Source organism: Xenopus tropicalis, chromosome 1 (assembly GCF_000004195.4).
Source record: "Xenopus tropicalis strain Nigerian chromosome 1, UCB_Xtro_10.0, whole genome shotgun sequence".
NCBI lineage: Eukaryota > Metazoa > Chordata > Amphibia > Anura > Pipidae > Xenopus > Xenopus tropicalis.
This window is the reverse complement of record NC_030677.2, coordinates 39336321-39344773: the sequence shown is the minus strand read 5'-3', so window position 1 is coordinate 39344773 and position 8453 is coordinate 39336321. Positions and strand designations below refer to the sequence as shown.

Genomic DNA, 8453 nt, shown 5'->3' with positions numbered 1-8453 from the left:
CAGTTTGAGAACCAAAGAAAACAGTGATATTCTGTGATGATTTGCAATTGGTCTTTATTCTGTGTGTTTTTTTTTTTGTGTTTACTTTTTGTTCAGCAACTCTCTAGTTTGGAACTAAAACAGCTATCTGGTTGCTTCGGTCCAGTATACCCTAGCAACCAGTGAACAGAAGATGAATAAAGGAGGGTTTGAATAGAATAAGTAATAAAAGCAACAATAGGAATAAAGTTGTAGCCTTACAGAGCAATAGTTTTTTAGCTGTTGGTGTCAGTGACCCCCATTTGAAAGATGGAGAGTCAGAAGAGGAATAAGTTTAAAGAGCATTGAAAATACTCAAAGTGGATAGCTCTTATAGTCTGAGGAAACATTTTAAATTGTAGCATAAAAAATTAGCACTACTACTGACACTTGTATATAGGGTGTTAATACGAATAAGTGCAACGTTTTTAAAATGATTTGTGACTCCTATTTTGAAAGGGGGAAGAATTGATCTGTTAATATTGCCCCATTTGCCACCCAATTAACTGCATTAAATTTGGGAGACAACTTATCTGCTTATTGTATAAATATAGCAAATTCAGCCCAGTTCAGAACACTACTTTTAGCTTTCCAAGCACCCAGCAGCAGAGAAAACACACAATTTGGCGTATATATTGCCAAGGAGCATTATATCTATATCAATATCACTATACAGTACATGCTATATTAATAAACTGTATGGTCATTTTCTTTTTGTTATACAGGTATGGGACCCATTATCCAGAATGCTCGGGACCAAGGGTATTTCGGATAAGGGGTCTTTCCGTAATTTGGATCTCAGTACCTTAAGTCTACTAAAAAATCAATAAAACATTAATTAAACCCAATAGTATTGTTTTGCATCCAATAAGGATTAATTATATCTTAGTTGGGATCAATTAAAAGGTTCTGTTTTATTTCTACATAGAAAAAGGAAATCAGTTTTAAAATTTTGAATTATTTGATTAAAATGGAGTCTATGGGAGACGGGCATTCCGTAATTCGGATTTCTGGATAACGGGTTTCCGGATAAGGGGTCCGATACCTGTATTTATATTTTTATTGAGTTTACCGAAAAAATAAGAGTGGAGATAGAAACCAAGATAATGTTTGTTATACCATCATGGAATATGAAGGAGTAAGGCTGAATAAAGAAACTTAAGCTTACTGCCTGGCTTGTTTGGTGCAAAATAATGTTGCTGGGGAATGAGCTGCATAAAATATGTGGATCCATGGCGGCTAAATAATACATTTTAGAAAGAACTGCAAGTGCCAAAAATGGAACATTTGCAATAGAATATAGACATACGATATACTAGTACAGGTTAGGAATTCTTTATCCAAAAACCTGTTGTCCAGAAAGCTCTGAATTACGAGAAAGGCCATACCGCATAGGCTCCATTTTAAGAAATTAATTCTAATTTTAAAAAATGATTTCCTTAATGCCGAATTATTTTTTAGTGGATTTGGGAGATCCAAATTACAGAAAGATCGTTAATCTGGAAAACCCAAGGTCCCCCACATACTGGATCACAGGTCCCATACCTGTATCGTATAATAGTAAATTTCTATTTTTAATACAGTTTATATCAACCTGCAACTGGAAATCAAACTCCTTTGAAAGAATATTCTCTCTTGCAAATTTCCACTATAGGACACATGTGGTCCTCTGCGCCACAGTAAAGGAGTTTATATAGTGTCTCCTTTGTATGAACAAGAACCAGGGGAATCCCCCCAGAGAGTTGTCAGTTGTTATTTTGTGGCATTGTTTCATCACCCCAGCATTTCATTTAAAAAAAAAAACTACACAAGTGGAAGTTGTCATCGCACCTCTATTTGCCCAATAAACCTACCCCCAAATAGAAGTAAGTGGGGATACTTGCTTTTCATTTTTATTTATAACATGGCAGTTTGCAATTCTTTCAATGTAGGAACAACTGAGCTCAAATGTTCCCATCTGTGGGGGAAGGTAAAGGAAGTCCAAAGCAGGCCGGGTTGCCCCGAACTATCATTTTCTATATGCACCCACTTGGAAGTAGCCATATAAGTGACCCTGTCTAGCTGGTTTTACTTGTGCCGCTGTCTAAACTTTCATAAACTTCTCCTTGGGGGGAATTCACAAAAGTGGTGATATTGAGACAAAATAAAAGTGGAGATAGATTTGTCAGATTTACCACCTTATTCACAAACCTCTATCTCCACTTCTGTGAATTTGTATTTTAAACACACACTTTTTAGATGTTGTCTTTCATGCAACATTTCAACCACATTTTTTGTGACTTTGTGCCTTGTACTAATGATTCTGCCTTACACAGTGCCAGTGCACAGACCCTTCATCCCCCTTCCCAACCGCATAAGTTACACTTGCACCCATTTACCTGGGACCCATTCCACATCCAGAACTGTAGAGACACACCACCATCTTTGGTCATGTGGCTTTTTGTAGCCATAAAATGTAGGCTGCACATAGCACCATGTGTCATTGCCATAATACAGAGTGCTTCTTCTATGTGCATTGTCTTAGCTGAAACTAACAGAAACTCATGAAGCATATATGCTGAATGAGTGTTATAGCTTACAACCTTTATTTTATCAATAAAACATAATGATGAAAAAACTTTGTACTAAAGAAGTTTAAAAGTCAGCATAACATTTTAGCAGAGAACACTTATACTATGTAGGTTGCAGTAACCTTTACTTAATGTTTTATTTTTCACAGTGTGATCCTTACCTACCAAAAAAACCCAGATCATTCAGTGGTTTGGACTCTGCGCTTTTAGTAAGCAGCTAAAGTACTGCTTCAAACCGCGCAGAAAAGAGAAAAAGCCTCTTGTCTGTGTCAAAGTGGTTGTGCTGTTACGGAAAATACTCCTCAATATACTATATATAATCACATTTATCAGTAAGCCACATACTTCCCCACATAATGTATATTTCCTGTAAATCATAAACCCATCTTGTGCTTGGCTATACTTCAACATTGATCAGTAGATTATATTGCTGTCTATAGTGAAAGTTGTAACAAAAACCAATATATACAGTATACTCCCACACATACCTGAAACATCATACATGTGCTTGCCTCCTATAATATAGTGCCTTGATAGATATTTTGGCCTCAGTGAACAAGTCACATTTCTCTAAATGCAAAATCAGACATTGTGTTCTATCTTTACAGACTTTTTGATAAAAATGTATTAATAGAACTATTATTTGTACAGGTGTAACCTTCCAGACCCCTCACATTATGTTGCAAGGTGCTCTTTGCAGCAATAGCTTTCATTCTTATTGTGCACAGAGCTAGCTGTGACCAACTAGTCACCATGCAACTGCCATGCTGTTTAGCTTTGTTAAAAGTAAAGATTTACAATTCAAAGGTATAAATAGTACAGGATACACTCTATGTAGTGGTAAAAATGTATTTTTCACAGAGGGGTTCCAAAACATATAACTGAGAAAGTAATAGCTATATTTGTAGTCCCTGCTGCTACTGATTCGTAAGTCAAATCAGACAGTCCCTGTGACATTTTCTCTTCTTTTGTGCTATTAACTGGCTTCACAACAGGAAATCTGCTGAACACCAGATTTAATTCTATATTAAATGTATAACTATACTCTCTTGAAGTCATCTTTGGTTTCTGTTACTAATATTTTTATCTTTAAGGGGAGCAGATTGTGGAATCAATGACACTGGCTTTAAAGAAACTAGCTACCAACACTTAGCTCTACTGCTGCCTACAATGTTTGATCCAAACAATAATATATTTTCTTCATAAATACTGACACCACACATGGGCCAACAAGCTACATTAGATAAATACATTTTTTTTTTATCCACATTGTAAAATCACAAAGTTGCACCACTTTCAAAGTTTATGCAGTTACTGGAATTTCCATTGGAATTAAAAGACAGTACAGGGGAATTCGGGAATTACTCAGCAATAGTGCAGCAGACATAAAGGGCACTGCCTCAGTGATTTGGGAACTCCCAGGGCATCAGAGTTTGGATGAGCGGTGTGTAAAAAAAAAAAAAAAGCCTAGTACTGAGTATGGTGTATAAATTTAACACAAAAACTAGCTAGGTGGCTACTGGGGCAACGAATGCACAAATTCATGTTCCTTAAAAAACTACATAAACCTGTGTATAAAGAGCCGATACTGCTTAGAAACAGGCCGATTGCATGGAGAGACAGAATACCCCCTTGTGAGTGCAGTGAATAATTCTTCGACTTGACTTATATCATGTGCCTTATAAGAACCATTTAGGTTTAATAAATAAAACTTGATCTTCATGATCACATATACTGAAACAAGTAGTTTTTGTCTGCATGTGTGCTCCTTAATTCAGATTAGGGTATTATTGGGTGCATGGCCATAGTACAAGGGGCAGAATGAACCTAGGGCATTTATCTATCTTAAAAGACAAGCCTTAAGTCACAAATTAGATATTTGAACCACCGGTCTCAAAATTGGCACTTCCAGTGATTTTAGTTTGCAGTTATATTACAAGTTATAAAGGTTTGATTTTCTTTTACCCTTACAAATATCTTTAGGAAGGAGTGAAAAGCTATCTGACCTGCACAGGGCATCTCAGTCTGCGCCTTAGGTTTACAGTAGGTAGTTCATTACACAGGTTTGTTATCTGGACACATTCTCCTAAGAACCAAGGTGAAGTAAATCGCAACACTTTTCCCAACACCATGCTAGTTACCCTGACCTTATGTCTCAGCCCTCCCTTTTAGAATGTAAGCTCTTGTGAGCATGGCCCTCCCCCTAGTGTCTCCGATCCTCATCCAATGCAACTGCAAACCATTTTTGTGAATTGTTTATATGTACATGTTAACTGTTCTGTCTTTTGAGCCCCTCTATTCTGTAAAGCACTGTGTAAATTGATGGCATTATATAAATAATAATAGTTCCATAGTTGAGTATAAAATAAAGCCCCACACAAGCAGTATTTATTGGTTTATTGTTGAAAGCAGGTAAGAGTTATCTGCAATTTGGAGCCCTAACCAAGTGTGCAGAGGCTTGTAAAAGACTACCACAAGGCAAGGCATAAAAAGAAAAAACCCACAACACAAGTTTGTTACAATGCTTTATTGACATGTATACAATCCCTTAATCATTGCAGAAATAGAGCAAAAGAATTACATTTAGGGCATGGGCATGGCATACAGTGAAGGTTTAAAGCAGAATTTAAAATAGCCCCTGCCTAACATAAAAAGCCATGTAAACATTAGGATTTTTCCTCTTAAAAACTAGTATTTGCAGTCATTCTAATTACCTATAACCTACATTACACATTAATATATGATAATTTGCAGTTATACTGCTAGTAGCCACTATATATTTCTTTGGCCTAAGTGCTATATTTTTGTCTACACTGCACCAACTTTAAGGTGAAAATCCACCATTTTGTTTGATATTAAAGGAAATTAACTTATCGCTGGAGAAACACCAGAAGGGAAAGATGCTGTAACACATTAAACTGTAGCGGCTACTTAATTCTTTCACAAATATGTTTGATCTTTTTCTTTTAGCTTGTTAAGCATTTGCTTCCTCAGCCTAACCTTTTCTCTACGTTAGGAAACGTAGGATTATTCATTTCTCTAAGTCCCTGCCAAAATGGGGCCATAGAACACAATCTCCCTGCAATACAAGAGAAACCACATAACATACAAGTAGGTTTTATTGAAGGTGGATATTGTCCCCATACTGCTACACACCAATATGGATTGCTATATCAAAAGAGGACTTTTACCCAATCACTCCTGACAACTGCTTCTTCAGCTGCTTTAATTTCAGACAGCAAACAAAGGTTCCACACTCCACACAACCTGCAAGACAAGAAAAGTATAAGAACCTTTGCATTTATAAGAATCCACAAAAACTAACAATCTATAAAATGTTTGAAGATCCTTTTTTGCCTCCAGCAATAAAAGCGGGATGGCAAGCCAATTATCTGCAATAACTTCTAAACACAAATTATCACCCAGAAAGTCAAGTAGTTAATCAACATTATCACTGAAACTTTCAGTGACTGGATATATTAACCGCCAAAAACGCTCCCATTTTGAGTTTTAAAATGGGGAAAAAGGTGAAGCCAACAGTGGAACATTGTACTTGGAAGGAAATTACAAAAATAGGCATTGCACCTTCCCAGTAAGCAGATTTTTAACAAGCTTGTATTGCTCACGACAGGATTCAGAGCAAAAACTTCCATTTTGCTTAGAGTTTTAGAGAGCTCTTTAATATACCCCCCTGTGTTGGCCACTTAAAAGAATGTAGCCTTAAAGTGGGCAAAGCTAAAAGGGGATGTGAAAGTCCTGCCCAACACAACAGTAAAATATCAGTCAGAAGGCCTGCAGGATTGTCAGTACCAAGTGCTCACTGACAAGTCCTCTTTTATTAAGTAAAGACACAGTAGAAACAAATCTCACGCTTTACCTATGTTTGATGGCAGCAAGGCTCCAAGAATCTGTCGGCATCTTAAAGCAGCCTGTGGAGAAGATAGACATCACATTAGCATCCTTTTTTTATTTAGAAGGGAAATTTAAAGATTTAGTAGGAGGTAGATGAGAAATGGAACATATGGTCCTGGGGCAGGCCAAGGGTTGAGAGAATGGGTTAAGGTATATGGCACACTGACAATAACAGCCTATTCTGGGGAGATCTTAAGGGTAATAAAAGCCTTAACTGCAACCACATCCCCTTAGTAGGAAAGGAGCCGACAATGCTCCTTTCCAAATACTTTTCCAGAAGTAAACAGACAACTGGCTAAGAACTAGCATTAATATAAGCAAAAAAGGCCCAGCAGAATTATACCTTTCAGAAAGATACACCCAGCTCACAGCCATACCATCCCCAGGCAGATTGGACAGTGTGTACCTCACGACAGGATACAGGGGGAAGTGTTTGCCCTCAATCCCTGTGTTTTAGTGAGGCCATGATCTACCCCCCTGTGTTAGCCACTGCGATGCATCAGGAGAAAGCGTCGAATGGGCAATGAAGGGGCTGCCGGGATCAGCGACACAAACACACAGCCAGCATGCATCCATGCTTAATAAACAGCAATAGCAGGCATTGCAAGAAAGATCATACACAGTTAGGGCTATGTCATTAAACACCACAGGAAATCTTGAGTTTTTTTTAAAAAATGAGGGCAAGGAAAATCTGCATCAGCCTCTTGTGTTGTCTGACTGATAATCACACACATCTGGATAGAAGGATTAGGGCATATTAGGGTGAAAATGACAGTTAGCTGGCCTATACAGTACCATAGCCGATTTCTGAGAGTTAAAGACTAGGACGTTGGGGGAGGAAGTTATTTGATGCAGTGATCATTAAGGCAGGCTGGGTAAGTAATCATGTGTAACGGGCCCCGGCCAAACATTAGGCCTCAAAGGGCTGTAAAGGGCTAGAAAGCCCCTGCCCTGGGGAGCAGACGCTAAGACACCACATGGAAGCAACTGCTTGTGTTATACAGAGGGGAAAAAGACATGGCCGCATGTATAAAACACTGCCCCACCCCTATACCGCTACAGTTGAGTTTATGTGTAAACAAACAGCTATATTTTACTGCGATAGTTATTTTTCCCTAACAAGCGCCCTGCGAGGGTCTAGGCCCAGGGTAAAGGCCCCCTCCGCACTTATCTAAATCGGGCCTACACGTTTGGATGGAGAAGGCACACGATGAGAAAGCAGCCCCACATGCCCCCATACACCGCAAGGCTATAATAACCTTCGCAATTACGATGATTTATCGCTACCAACTAGGCCTGCGTTGCACTCAAGGAAAAGGAACATACACGCTCACTCACCGCCGCCAAGTACGGAAAGGAACGCACCGCCCCTCTCGCTCTTACTTAAACAATGTGAAATATCGCGATACTAGCCTGTGACGTGCCCGGTACATATCACGTGATGATTAGTGAGGCCGCGGAGGGCTAAGATGACGCAAACGTCGCTGCGGCAGGGAATTAAGGCGCAGGCTTTGTCCAGCGTTCTAATAAAGGGCCCTGCCCTGCCCAGTTCTGATTATTATTCCGAGTAGTTTGTGTGTGCAGTTTGGATTTTCTGAGAAATAAACATGTTTAGCGAAAGCAGCTTTAGTCTTTTGGTTAAAGCAACAGGTTGTTTAATATAGTGTAGTACTGAATGATAGGGTCATGCAATGAATACTTATGCACTAAAAAAACCTGACCAAAGTATATGAAGTAGTGTAGTTCTGCAAGCTAACGTGAGCAAACATATGTTTTGTACATTGCTTGAAGCTATTAAATTATTTCTTGTTATTATAAAGTCCACAAAGCTCCAGAACAGAAGGCTGTATGTTCAACATAATAATAGGGGCACATTTATCCACGAACGTTCCGAGCGTTCCGATCTGTTCAATAGTATTTTCCGCAACTTTCTCATACCTTGTGCGACTTTTT

At 38.5% G+C, this 8453-nt stretch overlaps 1 long non-coding RNA gene and 2 other non-coding genes across 3 annotated transcripts; all 3 read right to left on the bottom strand.

The window, feature by feature from the left end:
- Positions 1-5100: 5100 nt before the first annotated feature.
- On the bottom strand, positions 5101-7978 carry LOC100487199. The gene is made up of 2 exons (XR_208256.4): positions 6466-7978; positions 5101-5855 (listed from the first exon to the last, which is right to left on the bottom strand). It is a non-coding gene; the product is annotated as an uncharacterized LOC100487199 (long non-coding RNA).
- LOC116408507 lies at positions 6202-6321 on the bottom strand. Its single transcript, XR_004221010.1, has one exon. It is a non-coding gene; the product is annotated as a small nucleolar RNA SNORA26 (small nucleolar RNA).
- Positions 6899-7024, bottom strand: LOC116408508. Its single transcript, XR_004221011.1, has one exon. It is a non-coding gene; the product is annotated as a small nucleolar RNA SNORA26 (small nucleolar RNA).
- Positions 7979-8453: the final 475 nt, after the last annotated feature.